At 29.9% G+C, this 16,420-nt stretch overlaps 1 long non-coding RNA gene across 1 annotated transcript; it reads right to left on the minus strand.

Annotated features, from left to right (window-relative positions):
- Positions 1-683: 683 nt before the first annotated feature.
- Positions 684-4,016, minus strand: LOC111613840. The gene is made up of 3 exons (XR_002754830.1): positions 3,928-4,016; positions 3,639-3,670; positions 684-800 (listed from the first exon to the last, which is right to left on the minus strand). It is a non-coding gene; the product is annotated as an uncharacterized LOC111613840 (long non-coding RNA).
- Between the last annotated feature and the right edge of the window lie 12,404 nt (positions 4,017-16,420).

A 16,420-nucleotide genomic window follows, 5' to 3' on the forward strand; every position in this document is an offset into this window, starting at 1 on the left:
ATTATTATAATTATAATTATTTTTTTCCCTCTTGTTTTCTGTCTTTTCGTTGACATAATAATAACAATTTTTATCTCCCGGTGCTTCGAATCTTTTGGTAAAAGAGAGAAGAATTGCCAACGAAGTGTTTAAAGGCGTAGGAAGAAAACGGTCATAAATTTATTTTCAACTAAAGTACAAAAATTGGATTTTCACTGTGATCAATACACTAGGGACGAAGGATGTTTTTAGTGTCTCTTAATGCATTCGATGATTTCAAAGTAGGACACCAATACAGAAATCAAGTTGCACGCTTTCTTTATTGAAATTTAAAAAGAAAAAAACACCGAAAAAAATCGTAAAAATTAAATAAAACATCCCCCCTTCCTGCTTCTAGCGCCGTTATAAATGCTACTAAACTCTAGCATAAAACTGTTACGGGGAGGAGGTTATTAAGCGCTTACCAATTAGCTCGTTCTGTCCCCCCTCTAGAAACCGCAATTCTTAGGAAACTATTAATAACCCAATAGAGAATTAATTAGGGAATGAAACTACATTAAAACGGCATTTTTTTTTTTCTAAAAATTTTACAGTTGTGTTAAAAAGCGTAGAATTGTTATTGATTGAATATGGAGCCAGACGGCTTTTGGTGCAGCGAAGAAGAAGAAGAAGAAGAAGAAGAAGAAGAGGAAGAAAAAGAAGAAGAAAAAGTGTATTTGTCCCTTATTAAAATTTTAATAATAATAATAATAATAAAAAAGAACTGAATTAAAAATAAAACTCACCGTTTCGTTATCTTCACGGCTTTATTGATACATAAACTGGAAGCAAAGAAAAATAAATATGACTTCTCTGTCATTAAGAACGAACTTTGATATCGTCGTTTAGAATTTTAACATTAAAATATGCATCTAAATTTAGGAGGGGGGAAGGCCAGAAACTAATTTTATTCGTCTTATTTTTAGTTTTGTGTCATTTGGATTATCGTAAGGTCAATAAAAATAACATTTTTGTAATCGTTAGTAATCAAATTAAGGGTTATCCAACATAAGAATGCAGCGTTATTTTCTACAGTGGACCCTATACATGGAGTTTTTATCTAGTAGCTATGAGGCCCTAGGCGTAATGATTTTCTTATAGGGCCCTTATGTAAAAGTGTTTTTTTTTTTAAATATATAATTTAGGAGTTATGTCACCGTTCTTTCCGGGGCGTTATACTTTTTAAACGTTAGTTACTTAACTTTCTGGGGCCCCTCTAGACGACGAGGCCCTAGTGCGCCTACCGGGTAATGTGCCACTGGATATTATTTATGTTAACATGGTAGAAAGCTACTTATCGTAGACTTTCGAGCATATTTTTATGCAAATATATATCAATAAACATCTGGCCATCTCGTAGAAGAATACCCTGACATTTTACTATCTTCAATTTATTGAAGGGAGGTTTCTATATATATATATAAATTCTGTTAAACCAATAATATTTTCTATTAAATGAGAGCAAACTTGACTTTATACGACAAAACAGAATAATCAGTTTTATCTACATTGATTTTCAATTTATTATTGATAAACCACTTCCTCCCTCTCAATAAATCCTTAGGAAATATATCTGTATATATATATAGTTTTTTTTCCTTTTTACTGTAGTTATTGCACTTAGATTCAGCAGTATAATGCGCCTTGTACCATCTGCTACTTTGATTCTCGAGATAAAAAAGGGAGGAAGAAAGAAAGAGAGTATGAGTTAGAACTCGAAACAACCTTTTTAAAATCGCTTCTTGCAAAAGAATATTGTTTCTTGGATTCAGATCCCAAGCGGAGTGGATCCAAATTTATATTTTAAATTTATTATTTTTATCTAAGAGAGAGAGTAGAAGAAAAAAAAGCAACCTATACATTTTTCTCCCTACCTTCTGTCGAGTAGTGACAGAAAACAATTTTTAGGTCCAGTTATGAGAAGCACAGTTGCGACTGATGATAGCCCTATGCTTTTTTCTTTTTTTTCCCCCACTTCCTTCTCGGTATTTCCGAAGTTTCGAAGGGAAAAAAATTATATCTATATAAAGATTAAACTGGATAAATTTATTTATAGATACAGTGAAACCTGTATAAGGCGAAAACATCATCCTCACATAAAGAAATTCCCGTTACGGAGGAGATTTATTATTTTAATTTACTCTGGATGGTGATGCTCCTATCCGCGTAAGGAAGGTTTTACTGTAATCACGTCTTAAGTAAACTTATCTGAATCACCTGTCTAATTCGTCGTGTATCCGTTTAAAGTGAATTTTCGCTAAATTTATCTACTTTATTAAACAGTAAAGCAAATTTTATCGAAAATAAATCAAAATTATACTGTAGAGCATACGTTATTTTCGGGATTCTCGAGTAATGGAGCTACATTAAATTATTATTATTATTATCAAACAAAACTGTAGTTTAATTTTAATGCCACCCCCAAGCTGTAGAATTAATTAGTAAGTAGCTAATTTATATAAAATTTCTTGAAATGTTTATCATAATTCGAGCGAAATTTCTCAAAATTATCAAAGAAAAATTTACTTCTGTACGAATATAAATGTCCGTTTTACACAGATTTCACTTATTTATTGTAGTCAATCCACATTATTCGGCTGTCGATGTAATTACACAAGAATATAAGCAAAATAATGTATAAAGTTATGCTCAAAATAAGCATATCTAAAGGTTAAAGTCAATTCTGTTAATTAAAAAATTATGAATATTACTAACGAATTCTGTAAGAATAGAAGCATGACAAAGAAGCCTTACTCGTATATCACTTGAATGAACAGCTTTCGTGTGCTTATAATTAAAGAAAAACAATGATTTGTTTAGCTATTATGACGTATAAATGTAAATACTAAAAATATTTTTATTGTTTACATTTTACGCTTGCCAATTGTGACGTTTTACAAGTGTAATTTCATCTGTATGGTCGTTTTTGGAGAGGACAAAGGCTACAAAGGTCACACTGGACCAATTCAAAAGGTAGAAGAAACAAGAAACGTCGTGTATATAACGACTAAATGTAACAATAATAGCTAAATATACAGAAAAACTTCCAAAATCTACGACTTTCCTGAACTGTAAATCTCGAATCTCAACTAGACAAACTAATATTCATATAATAACTATTAAGTAATGTAAATTTAAAGGTAAAAACTGAGTTGTACCCACTTATACTTGGCAGATTTTTCCACCCTCCTATCAGCAGTTTGATAAGAGATATCAATTGATATTTGATGAAATTCCAAGCGTATTTTAGTTATTATGAAATAAATTTAAAACATAAATTACATTCCAGCCTTTTTTAAAACATTATATCAGATATTACAACAAAAATCAAGGCTTATATTTGCACTTTCTATGATAGAACATAGGCCTGTATGCAGTGAAGTAGCTGGATAGGGGTAGATACATATCTTCTTATATTTTACTAATACAAATGATTTTAGAGCATAGAAATACTTTAAAAATCTGTATGTAGATTCAATTTTTATTTTCTGGGGATGTTATACCCCCTTACTCATGCCAGTGAATGTATATAAAGGCATTATTATGAAAATATTTTACTATATTTTATATCGATAATATAATGTGGATGATGTATATTATAAATAAAACAAAATATTTACCTTATGAAATCTTCATTGTTCTATTGAAATAACTGAAAAAAGTTTAAAAAAGTAAATGAGAATTAAAATTTTCATTCATTCTAATGCATTTTATGTAAATAAATTGTTTGAAAATTTAATTTATAGTATATAAGAACAAGTTATTTACTATTATATTCATACACAAAAATATTTAACAAGTCATGATCTGACATTTAGAATTTTCTACATTTAAATCATAAGATAAAATGTCAGCTTATTAAGCAAAATTTAAAAAGAAAGTTTAATAATTAAATGCTTTATAAATTACCTTAGAAAGCTCAATTTTCAAAGACATAACATGAAATTCAATTGAAACAAAAAGGATTTATAATTACTTTAGTAGATTTTAAGTATATTAAAATGTGTAAAATAATTCTAAGAGTCCAAATTGCAAGTTGGATGAGTTGCATTGTATAAAATTACATAAGTATGAATATTAAAATTGTAGTTTGGTAGAGTTATATACAGTATATTAGTAACAAGATGATATAAAATATTGAAATAAATACTTTTTTAATGTAATTTGTGTGATCATTTATTAAATTATCATTAAAAAATGATCTTTAAGATGGTATTTTATCAATAATTCATTTTTTTTAAGATGAATTAAGATACAAAGCAAGATCATATATCTTTGAACTCGTTCTATGCTCAGGCAAGGTCATGAGAGATTCTGGGCCCTCCAGTACAGTTGGGGCCTCACGACAACCGAAATGGAATGGAAAGGCACGTGTCCAGTAGCAAATTTGAATTAAAGGGCCCCACGTACTGTATAGACATTTTTCTTCGAGGGACGTATATCCTTATTAAAGATTGGTTTGGGCCCCCAAGCAATTGCCCCTTTTACCCATAGGATAACGCGCCACTGCACGTGTCAGAGGCTCGTGTGTCTTCCCGCTCCCTGTGGGTTCAAGGATCTAAGATTAACGAGTTCAAAGGTCGTTTTGGGTCCATATAAAGCCTATATTAATCCAAAGCTTTAGGCAAATGGCTTGTTAGACAAGAATTTCGAGTCATACCTGAATAAAACGAAATTCGTGTCTACTGAGCCATTTTAAAGCTAATAAAACTCGTTATTTATGAGATAAATATAAATAATTCGCATCCATAATTAATTAAATAAGTTATAAATATGAAGGAGTCCTGATACTAGTTAAGCCTACTTTATAACATACCAATGGCGCAATTCGTTTAATATTTACTTGAAATATCTGTATAATATATTTTGTATACTTAATAGGCTTTAAGAATAATTTATATTTCGCGTAATTCTCGAAAATTAAATGGATAAAAACGCTACAAATAGTATGAAAAAAAGTATGTAAAAAAAGCAAAATGGCGGATACCACGTGATCGAGCTAGCCAATGATAAATGAGAATTTTAAGTCGTTTGGCTAACGTTGATTGGTCGAACGGATTCACGTGACTTTAAAATAAATATTTTATTACATAAAAGTTCGTTTTATGTTGTATAATTATAATAGAAATATTAGCTTAAGCCATTTAAGCTTAAATTTTTACTGGAGTGATCCATTTGCTAAGCCCGTACAATTATTTAAAATTAGGTTTTAAATTTTCGGTAAACAATCCTTCTCCTTCAAATATTAATATTAATGCCGCTAATAGGTTTAGCACTTTTAAAAAATTGTAAGATCGTTAAACATCGTTAATACAAAATTTAAATTTTAAATAAAGGTAGCTATCATTCACGTGACACTTATTAATTTAACCACGTGACTCGGACATAATTGGTTAAAAGTACAGAATATCTTTCTTTTTTTTTTGCTTATTTTATTTAATTTAAAACTAAAACAAATTTAAAAATAATAAAAAAAAATTTAATTATATAAATCAATTTTAAAAGAATACATTAAAAATACAATTTAAATAAAAGTAAAGAAATCGATTCGATTATTATCAATTCTCGAGAATTATTGAAAAATAATAACCAGAAATTAATGAAATAATTAAAAAAATTAATTAACTTTTCAAAAACTAATTAATCACGTGATAAAAATAACAAATAAACATACAACATATTTATTGTATACGTATTTTAATTAAGCGCGTGCTCGAATTACGTCACAGCGACGATTTTTATTATTATTATTATTTTTTTTTTTTTATAACGTTTTAAACAGGAGAGATAACATATTATTACTTTTCATAAAAGAAGTGATGATAAATTTTATTAAATACTCCACTCATCATCGATTAGAAAGAAAACTTTTTAAAACTCATTTCTCGCATATTTTTTTTTATTTTTATTTTTTATTTTTTATTTTAAAAAAAAAAGAGCATTTCCCATTCTATCAGCAATAACATGTCATTCACCCCTGCAGAGAGTTTGTAGCAAGAACATCCGACCGTTATCTAACATCTATCATTAGCTACAATAACGGTACCATTTCTACATATAAAAAAAAAAATAAATAAATAAAATAAAATACCGAAACAAATCGGGAAACAACCGATACGAACGGGAGTAATTTTATTAAGCATTAAATCCGCCTGCGATTATTAATATAAAGAGTAAGAGTCGATCGGTTGGAGTTTTAAATAATCGCCAAACCGAAGCAGAAGACGAAGATGCAGAAGATGTTAAGAGGCTGAAACGGAGTAAGCCACGCCCGTCGGTGACGTCACAGCTACTTGCCGAGCCATTGGACGTAGTAGGGGTTGATTGACGTCATCCCGCCAGAAAAAGGAAGTAAAAAAAAAAAATAAATAAATAAAATAGAAAGAAGAAAATAAAATAAAAATAAAAAAAAAAGAGGTGAATCCCAACAGCGAAGCTACTACGCCACAGCTGAAGATCCCAAAGTGCATTGATTTCCACGAGGTATCCATGAGGCTTGGATCGATATATAACGGTTGGTATAGTCTACTACAACACCATAAGTCGTGAAACTGTAGTGTGTTGGGTGTTGGCGAATGTCACGAGGTGCAAAATGAAGACGAAAGTGGTGACGACGAGACTCTGAACATGGTAGGTAGTTAGGCCTAACCGTATCGCGTGCGATAATGACGTTTTAAATAACGTTCTCGACGCGTAATATTCGTACTGTACGAGTTCTGTACGTTGCTAAAATCAGTTGTTTTGTGTGCTCTTCTGTGTGTGTGTGTGCTGTGTGCTGTGTGTTGCCGTGTGTGTGCGTGTGTGGGTCGAACCGGGTGGGCGGCGGAGCATCAAAAAGATGGAGCTAGCTCTTCCACTTTTACATCTTCTTCTACTTCGCTCCTAGTCCACATGTTCTACTTCTTACATAGTAACACTCGTTATTAATGCCTCTTGACCACACTGCCTGTGTGCATTTTTAACGTGGAGTAGAATTTAACTCTCTTCCAATCAATACTTTCTACTTTTGGCGTGCACATGTGATGGAGTTTTCTGGCGGTGGCGTGGCCCGACCGGACTCGTCCCGACGGACGCAGATCTCTTTTGCGTTTTCTTCCCTTTCCCGCCGGATTCTCGAATCGGCGTCGGCGACTACCCGGAGTACTGCCCTTAAGCGTTCGGACGTTTACGGCCGTTACGGTTCGGTCTCGACAAATTCGTTCTAAGGGAGAGGAATCTCTCGTGGCTTATTTTAGGTGGTGCTGTATTTGATTCGTTTACACTTTCCTATTACCGGATTCTTATTGTCGGTCGTTATTAGAATTTTAAATTCTGTGTGCAGAAGGCTAGAACTTCGGTAAATAATTAAGTTTCGGTTACTAGTTTTGTAGACTTTAAAGAATTGTTGTGACTTCTTGTGTGATGCGTTAATGAAGAAAGCCAATAGCTTTTAATTCTTTAAATTTTGTAAATAAGTTTTTTAAAACACCTTTATCTAGCAAATTCTTTATTTAAATCGTAGCCGAAAACATTAGTTCTTTTGATTTAATTAAAAAATTTACTAGAAAAAGAGAGAGGTGTTTTAAAACTTCTTAGAATTTTAAAATTTTAAAATTATGTTCTTCGAATTCGGTTACGCCCGAAGATGGCCTATTCTATTAGCTTGAAAATGTTAGTGTTTCGTTTAATAAACGTTTCTCGGCAATACCAGGTGTTTGGTTGGTTCGTTAAGTGTTTAAAACGGCCAAGTTTGATATTTGGTCAGTCTTATTTACTTCATTATGTCATCCCATATCTAAAAGCATGATTTTTAGTAACTTGTCGAGATGCGGAAGGTCCAAAGCTTTATTTTCGTTTCTAATTGTGTAGTTAAATGAATGGAGTTAGTGTAAGTTCGGTATCCATTTCTGCAATACTTTAATGAAATGTATAAAAATAGAAAAAGTAAACTAAGCTAAATTTGATAGTGTACAGTTTTTTCTTTCATTTTATATAATTCTAGTGTAATTTTTAGATTGTTGCACACATAAACAAGCACGACTTATATATAGAACTGGATTTTAAGCTCGAACATTAACGTAAAAAAAATACATAAACATCAATATTTAAGTCGTTATACTCGATTGAACTAATGTTTATTACTTTTTCAATAATACGAGGGAAAGTTTTGCATAGGTAATGAGATTATATGTAAAATAAATGCTGGTGTATAATTTAATTCATGTCATTCAATCAATTTCTATCAAATATGACATACAAGTCAATTTTATCAAAAGAATTCTTGTTTTGCTTTCGTTCTCTATATCTGCAAATTTTTCGGACGGCGAGAAATTCCAATTTATGAAAGAATTTCGGGAGGGGGGAAGAAATTTGATTTTTGGTCGCCTCCGAGAAGAAGGTTCGGAGTTTCCTGCAAACTAGGGAAAAGGTTATTGGAAAAATTATATATAACACAATTTAAGATAACTGAAAGTATATTTAATTAATTTTCAATTTTTTGTGTATTTTTGATTGATTCAAATCTGTTTTTTAATATTGTAAACGTTCATTGATTATTTTGTTATCGGGAATTGAACGAGAAATGATTTCTCTCTCTCTCTCTCTCTCTCTAATTATTAAAAATCTCCTGTCGTAATACTAATTGACTATTATAACTTAAGATTCGATGAAAAATTTCTTAAATACTTTTTATCATTTAAGAATTCAATTATATTTTATTCAAAATATTTTATTTTTAATGTCAAGTTGTATTATTTTATTGTTGTCATCTAAAAATTTTATTTGAATTTATTAGTTTAATATACCAAGTAATAGAAAGTAATGGCCAATGACATTATTCTATAAATTACATATTTAAAAATTGTATTTTAGTTCTTGCGTCTTTCGTAAAACTTTTTTCTCTTTATTATTATTATTAATTTTCTCGTTTCTTTTTATTCCGAAGTTTATTTATTTTTAATATAAGATCGTTATCAATGAAACATATTTTACTCCCTTCCCTTCCTTTTTCTGCTGAATAACTTGTACACAGATTAAAAGTAATTCAGTATTATAATATAAAACTTCAGAATTTTCGGATAATTTTACGTGTCGTAATGATTACTTGCATATAAAAAATTAATTCCTTATTATATTAAATATACATGTCATACATGTATACAATTTAATTGGTGTGTGCGTGTATATATATATATAGGCATCAGGTATACAGGCATTAAGTCTTTTGTTATCACAGTTTCTCTTCTTTCGTTCAGTAAATTAAATTTAGAAAATGTATGGATTTTTTTTAATACATCGTTCTGTAGTCCGTAAGAACGTTTTGATATAAAAAGTTTCCATTTTTACGAGAAGAAACTCACTAAACTTAAATAAGATACCGTGCTATTTATTGCTATATTAATATATTTAGGCTGGATATTGGCTTTTATCAGATACAATAACCGAACGTAGAATCGGCTCTTGTTCCGTTCCAGATTTAATTATTGTATCTGATGAAGACTAATATCTAACTAAAACATTCATATAGAAGTTAATGTAACAATATCTGATATGTAAAAGTATTTTTAACAGAAAATCTATAGAATATTTTGAGATATAAAATGAAAGAAAATAATAATAAATTTAAATATAAAATAAAAATGAGGTTCCGTGATCCTAAAATTCCATTTTTTATTTATATAGATTCTAATAGTAAATTAATTTTATGATGGAAATTTTAAAGAAAATGCATGGTTTTTTTGTTGTTTTAACTATAAAAAATGTCAAATTACACTTTATATAAACATAATTCTAAGAAAGTAAAGTATTTATTTATTTTTTCATTTAAATGTTCGTTCTTTTGCATCTTAAACCTGATGATTATAGGGTTTTTCCCTCTGATCAATGAATTAAATTAAATTTAGAAAACGTATAGATTTGTCTATATGTTAATTAAATTACGTTCTTAGCCAAAGATGAATTAAAACAATTACTATGTTAATTTTTTTCTCAAATAAGAATGATTTAATATATTTAAAAGTATTTTGCTTGCATAATAAAAGTTAGCAAATAATTTGTGCTGGGTATTTAAAGAAGCATTATTCATTTGTAAAAATATAGCAAGAGGAGTTCGGTTAGATAATTTGTAAACAAATAGTTGTTTATGAATTAAATTTCGATATTTTCTTTACAATTCATTATAATTCGTGTAAATAAATGTTTATAAAGTAATGGATCTACATAAAATTAGTTTGATTCGCACACCAAGATCGAGAGTTTGTGTGTTAGATCTTAAAGTGATTGATTAATCAATCAAAATACATGGGACATTAGAAAAGTTCCCAGAGAGTGGTTATTATTCGTAAACAGAAGGCTATATTCATAATTGATGCAAGCGTAAATTTTTGTTGTTTTATTATGTATTTGCGTCTTGCTCCATCAGGCTTTTGTTTTATTCCCGATTTTTAAAATAAGGATATTAAAGGTGTTTGCTGAAAGTTGATAGGTCGAGTGAAACGTTTCTTAGTGTGGTGGCTAGAATTGAAGATCATTAACTTCTATTGGAAGTGCTTAGAAGGGTGACAACATCATATGGAAAAATGTCTTAACGTAAATGTAATGTGTATTGAAAAATATATTGCTAAACTTGATCTATTTATTTATTTTTTTTGAGAACTCTTTGAATGACCCTCGTATACTTACAATATCATCTCATACAATTATACTTATAAATGTATCGTTGCGTTATTGGGCTGCGAATTGAAAAAATTATAGACCTAGAAACTTCCGCTGTTGTTTGTCCGTATGTCTTTCCTTAACCTCAAGAACGGAATTAGATAGATGAAATCCGAGACCAGATATAGAAAGCGTAGGGGCAGGAGACCTTGATTAACTGTATATGAACTTCCAATGCAGACCAGAAATTGTATTATTTCAATTCAAAACTTTTCCCCCGAGAGCAGTTAATAGGTGACTGGCACAATTTTATTTTTAAAGGAAAAGTGTTATGTACAGGGGCAAGCCATTACTAATTTGAGGTGGAGAGCATATACTTTAAATTGTATAAATTAAAAATATGATTAAATATTGCAGCCCAGCACTATGACGATGTCACAATAAATAATTGCTTGTATTATATATACATATATATTTGTAATCGGTGAAGAGTACACAATATAAGAACTATAAAACAAAGTATTTTTCTCAAGCTTTTGTTTTGTAGATTTGTGATGTTAGCCATTAAATATTTTCTACCATCTTTATTCTTTATAAATGACAAATTTAATGGTAAATGGTAATAAATTTTGTCACATCTTTATAGTTTCTTTGCTTTATAATTGTTTGTTTTTCAGGTTTAAAAATCTTCTTTTTATTTATATAAAATTGGATAGAAATATACATACAACCTTTTTATTAACCAAAAATGACTGTTTAGAGCAGCATAAAATACTTGTATATCTTTGTGTTTATTGCCGAATATTAAAAGAAATGAATATACTGTGTAACCTTACGTTACATGAGTTTTAATTATAGTTAAAGTGAATTGACTTCCTAATGACTTGGAAGAGAGAAAATTATTTATCTTGAACTGGAATCTAAATGTTTTCCACTTTTCTTTAATCTATTGATAAATCTTTAACAAGTATATTATTCTAGTAACTTATGACATTATGATCTGCAACAAAACTTTAATTTAAGATTGCAGTTTGAAACTAAGTTACGGATTTAAAAACTCAATTGTTTTGAATTTAATTTGGATACAGGCTGCCAAAAGCTTGTATGGGGCTTGATGGTAGAACTTCTGCTCCTCTTTTCCCCCTCTTTTCTTTGCCAGTATTATTTTTATTAATAAAAAGTACAAAGAGCATCTATTATCAGAATGTCTATCAACCGAAACGTCAATTAATCGAAAGCTTTCAAGTTGGCAAATTTAAATTTCCACTAGTGTTGTGGTGCTGCAATCTTTTAGCTGTCTTGGGCTACTCCAATATTATATTTTTTTTTTTTTGTGTGTGCGTGTTTTAGCTACAGCAGCACTGGTATGTCCACGAGAGGGTACTTAAGGACGTGTCAGGATTTGAACGAATTTCAACATGGGATAGGCCAATATATTTTTTCGTACATAATCGGTTATCTGAAAAATCGATTTTCCGAACAAACCCAGTCCCCGATTGATTCGGATAATCGATGTTCTACTGTAGTCTTAAACATTCTATTTCAGTTAGCAAAAAATAGCATTAATTCTATAGGAGTGGTAACCAATACAGACCGCTAAGTTTTCTTTAGACGGGGGAAAAAAGCGCCGGCATCTCCTCCCTGTTGATGGCTCTGTTTACATATTATATTGATCTGCAAAAATTAATGGAAATATATCTAATATTTTAAAATGCTTTTTTAAAGAATTAATAATGTTTTTGGATTATAAACATATATTTTTCTATAACCAATAAATGTTTTTGATTCCTTTTTACGCATTATTTGAGAATAAAGCTTAATGGATTATATTGAAATAAATTGTTTATAAATTCATAAAAAATACTTGAACTCAACTTAATGAGAGTAATGTACAGAAAAAACCTTTAACGACGACAGTTAACTATTGAAAGTAAACTTTTTCAGTTGTTACTGTAGCCATTATTGGGATATTGGAACATTCTATACGGCCATGAGAACAGCTGAAAATGTTTGCTTTGTATAATTAAGTGCTGTCAGGAAACGTCTTTTTTTCTATATATTGCTGTGAACAACCAGTTAAGAATAATTCTGTTAATGAAAGTAAATGATTTAAATTAAAAGCCATTTGCTCCTGTATAAGAATATATAAATACAGCAAATCCTCACTTGACATCATAGATAGGTTCTTAAAAACTACAATGTTAAGCAAAAACAAATAAAACTTATAACAAAATCAATTGTTCTATAGGCTAAATGACATAAGAAAGATATAATTCAGTTAATATTATTATTTGATTGTGTTTACAATTTATAGCATTTATTTCTCATCTCAAAGAATAAATTTCATTGTTGGGCTGCAATTTGAAAAAATTATAGACATAAATTTCAACCATCGTCCGCCCACCTGTCTTTCCTTAATCTCAAGAACAGAGTTAGGTAGACAAAATTCGAGACCAGATATGGAAACCTTAAGGGCAGGAGGCCCTGATTAACTATATACGAACTTACAATGCAAACTGGAAGTCGTATTATTTCATTTCAAAACTCCCCCCGAGAGCGGTTAATAGATGACTGGCATGACTCTATTGTTAAAGGAAAAGTATGATGTACAGGGGTAAGAACTACTACTACTAATTTGAGGTGGAGAGCATATATTTTAAATTAAATAAATTAAAAATATGACTAAAAATTGCAGTTAGTCCTGCGTTGTGATGATGTCCGAATAAATAATTGCTTAATTTTATATAAGACAGTATTATCATCTTATGTACGTGCTTGTAGGAAGTAATTTTTTATAAATTTAGAACTTGAATTAAAAGATTTGAAATTCGTATAAAATACATTGAGATGAACATTCGTGATTAATCACAAATACAGTAGAACCTCGAAAACTCGGCCTAATGTGGACCGAAGGGTGGCCGAGTTTGTGAAAATGCCGGGTTATCGGGAATGGGGTTAAAAAAGGATAAGTAAGCGTGTTTCCTCAGAAAATACTGTACTGTACTTGTATGTATTGTTTGCTTGAGAATACAACAGAGAATAAACTGCCCAAATACCCTTAAACAAAGGAAAAGTACGTACTTTATGAAGGCATAGAGCCTTTACTACATGAAAATGAAAATTAATGAATACACTGTGTACAGTAATTTACCTGATAAGACAGACCTCAGAAAAATACTTTATGAGAGCTTTTATACTTTTATAAAGCTGTCTATAATGAAAATTAATTAACTAAGGATTTTTTTGCCCTGCCAGGGTGTGGCCGAGTTATCCGGAGTGCTGGGTTATCGAGAGCCGAGTTTTCGAGGTTCTACTGTATTTACTGTAATGAAGTTTAAAAAAATAAATTTAGAAAATGAAGACATAAGTTCGAGTGCTTTCAGATTTAGATTCATCATCAGGAATGCTTAAAGGATCGTAAAATGCCAAACAAGCTTGAATTTTATGATCCAAGTTCTCGGAATTAAGTTTAAATTTCATTAAAGATATTTTTCTGCGTTTTTTTTTTTTTAAATTTGTGGCAAGTTTTTCTATATTTTCATTGTAAAACTGCATTTTAGAATTTGTTACGATTTATCTTCAGATTCAGAATTAAATAATTACAATAGTAGAACAATTTATCGAAGATTTATAGCAGGGGTGTCCAACCCGCGGCCCAAGGCAAGTTTCAATGCGACCCAATAAACGCGTAAACAAAACCGACAAATGTTTTAATTTTTTTATTATTTATTTCAAAGGCATAAACTCAAAAAAGAAGTTTCACAAAGCCGTAAACCTTTATTCATATTTTATTTTTGAGTGGAAAGGAAATATTTTTAAATACTTGGAGATGTGTGAATGAGGAAGGATTACTAAATAAAGCTGGAGTTGTGATTCAAAAGGATCATAGACCCAAATTTGGGGAAAGGAGAGAATGGACAAAAGATAAAAAGTAGTGAGAAAGGTTAAATAGATCTTCTTCTGTTATGCAAATATTGACCCTTAATTTTCCAACCTTTCTCACTACTTTTTATTTTTTGTCCATTCTCTCCTTTCTCCAAATTTGGGTCTATGATCCTTTTGAGTCACAACTCCAGCTTTATTTAGTAATCCTTCCAGCATTACAAGATTTGGCTACATTGTGCCAGATGCGGCAACTTTTTTTTTTTTCTTTAGTTTGACATAAAAAATATCATTTGGCACTTTTGGGTACTTTTTGGGACTACATATTATTTATAAATATATTAGTTGAATAAAAATGCACTTTAAAATGGTGTTTTGTCGTTTTTTATTAATTAGAGACCCAAATAAAACAAACATTTGTTTTTTTTTCAAATAAATTTTCGTTTGTCTCTTTTATAATAAAATGACTTTATCTATTACTAAGTAAAAATTGAATGTGTCTGTAGAAGTAATTTTTTGAAACATCCTTTTTCGCGATAAAGTTTTAATACTTATTATTATAATGTAGATATGTTAATCCTTAAATTGTATATTGGGCCACAAGTATATATTACATGTACTTGTGGCCCAAAACTCCTTGACTTCTTTCAATGCAGTCCAGAGAAACAAAAAGGTTGGACATCATCCCTGATTTAAAATATTCGAATGACCCAATTTGAACTTCTTAGAAATTTATTGAGATTAACATCAGAACAGGAAAGATGTCGCAGGTTTGAGTTCTGCTCTGACTTTTTTTTTCTTCAGAATTTTTAAACTATTATTATTATTTTTTTATTAATTATCAGAAATCAATTTCTGATTATTAATTTTGGCACAAGATGGCAGTTTAACCATCCGTCTTTAGTCTAGATTCCATAATTTATTTTCGGACTAGAATTACATTAATTATTAATTAATTTTTCTATAATTAAACACGTCCAAATTAAGTTATGGTTTGTGTTAAACAGAAAAAATATATATACAAAATGTTATCATATGTGAGTTTGAGTTGTGTTGTGATGATATTTAAATAAAATTCAGACATTTTAGCAGGTTTTCGTTTATTTAATTTCAATAAGAAACATAAATAAAACAAAATCCTGTCAAACGACATTAATTAACTTTAATCGTACTATAATTATGAAGGTTTGTATATTTCATAAGAACTTTTGACAAATTGCAACCATCTTCAAAGTAAGTAGATGAAGATAAAATTCTTCAACTCTTCATTCAATGGGTAAAATTTCATAAATAAGAACGTTAAGATAACTGGTGTAACCTGTTGAAAGTACATATGAAGTCTACGAGTCCTAGTAATTTTACTACAGTTAGAGTTAAAACAAACCCTGCCTATTGAAGTTAATTATTTTGATGTTCGGTGCCATACTGTTTTTGTTTTATTAAGTTACTAGCTGCAAGGACCCGCTTCGCTGGGTTTTTATTTGTTCGTACATTTGTATGTAATATAGTTTTTTTTATATACAGTAGAACCTCGATTATCCGGACTAATTGGGGATGAAGGTAGTCCGGATAAAGAAAAATCCGGATAATCGAAACAAATACTTCAATTTGTCTTTTAATGATAATACAACACGTTTTATTTTCGATGACATATCGGTGATATTAAAAGTAAATACTGTATTTAAATCGTGGTCAATTTTTCAAGAAACGAACGTTCTTATTGAATTTGGACTACTAGTGATCAACGCTAACAAACTACCTATTGTTTAAAAGGCCCTCTGGTGGTGCAAGAAGACGGATTTTATAAAATAAAAAGCAGTTGAAACTGCATTTTTATGAATAAAAATTTGACAAACTATTTATCGTTTTATGACGAGTAAAATTTTTT

The sequence above is a fragment of the Centruroides sculpturatus genome, unplaced genomic scaffold (genome assembly GCF_000671375.1).
Source record: "Centruroides sculpturatus isolate CEXI.00-Female unplaced genomic scaffold, Cexi_2.0 scaffold2031, whole genome shotgun sequence".
Lineage (NCBI taxonomy): Eukaryota > Metazoa > Arthropoda > Arachnida > Scorpiones > Buthidae > Centruroides > Centruroides sculpturatus.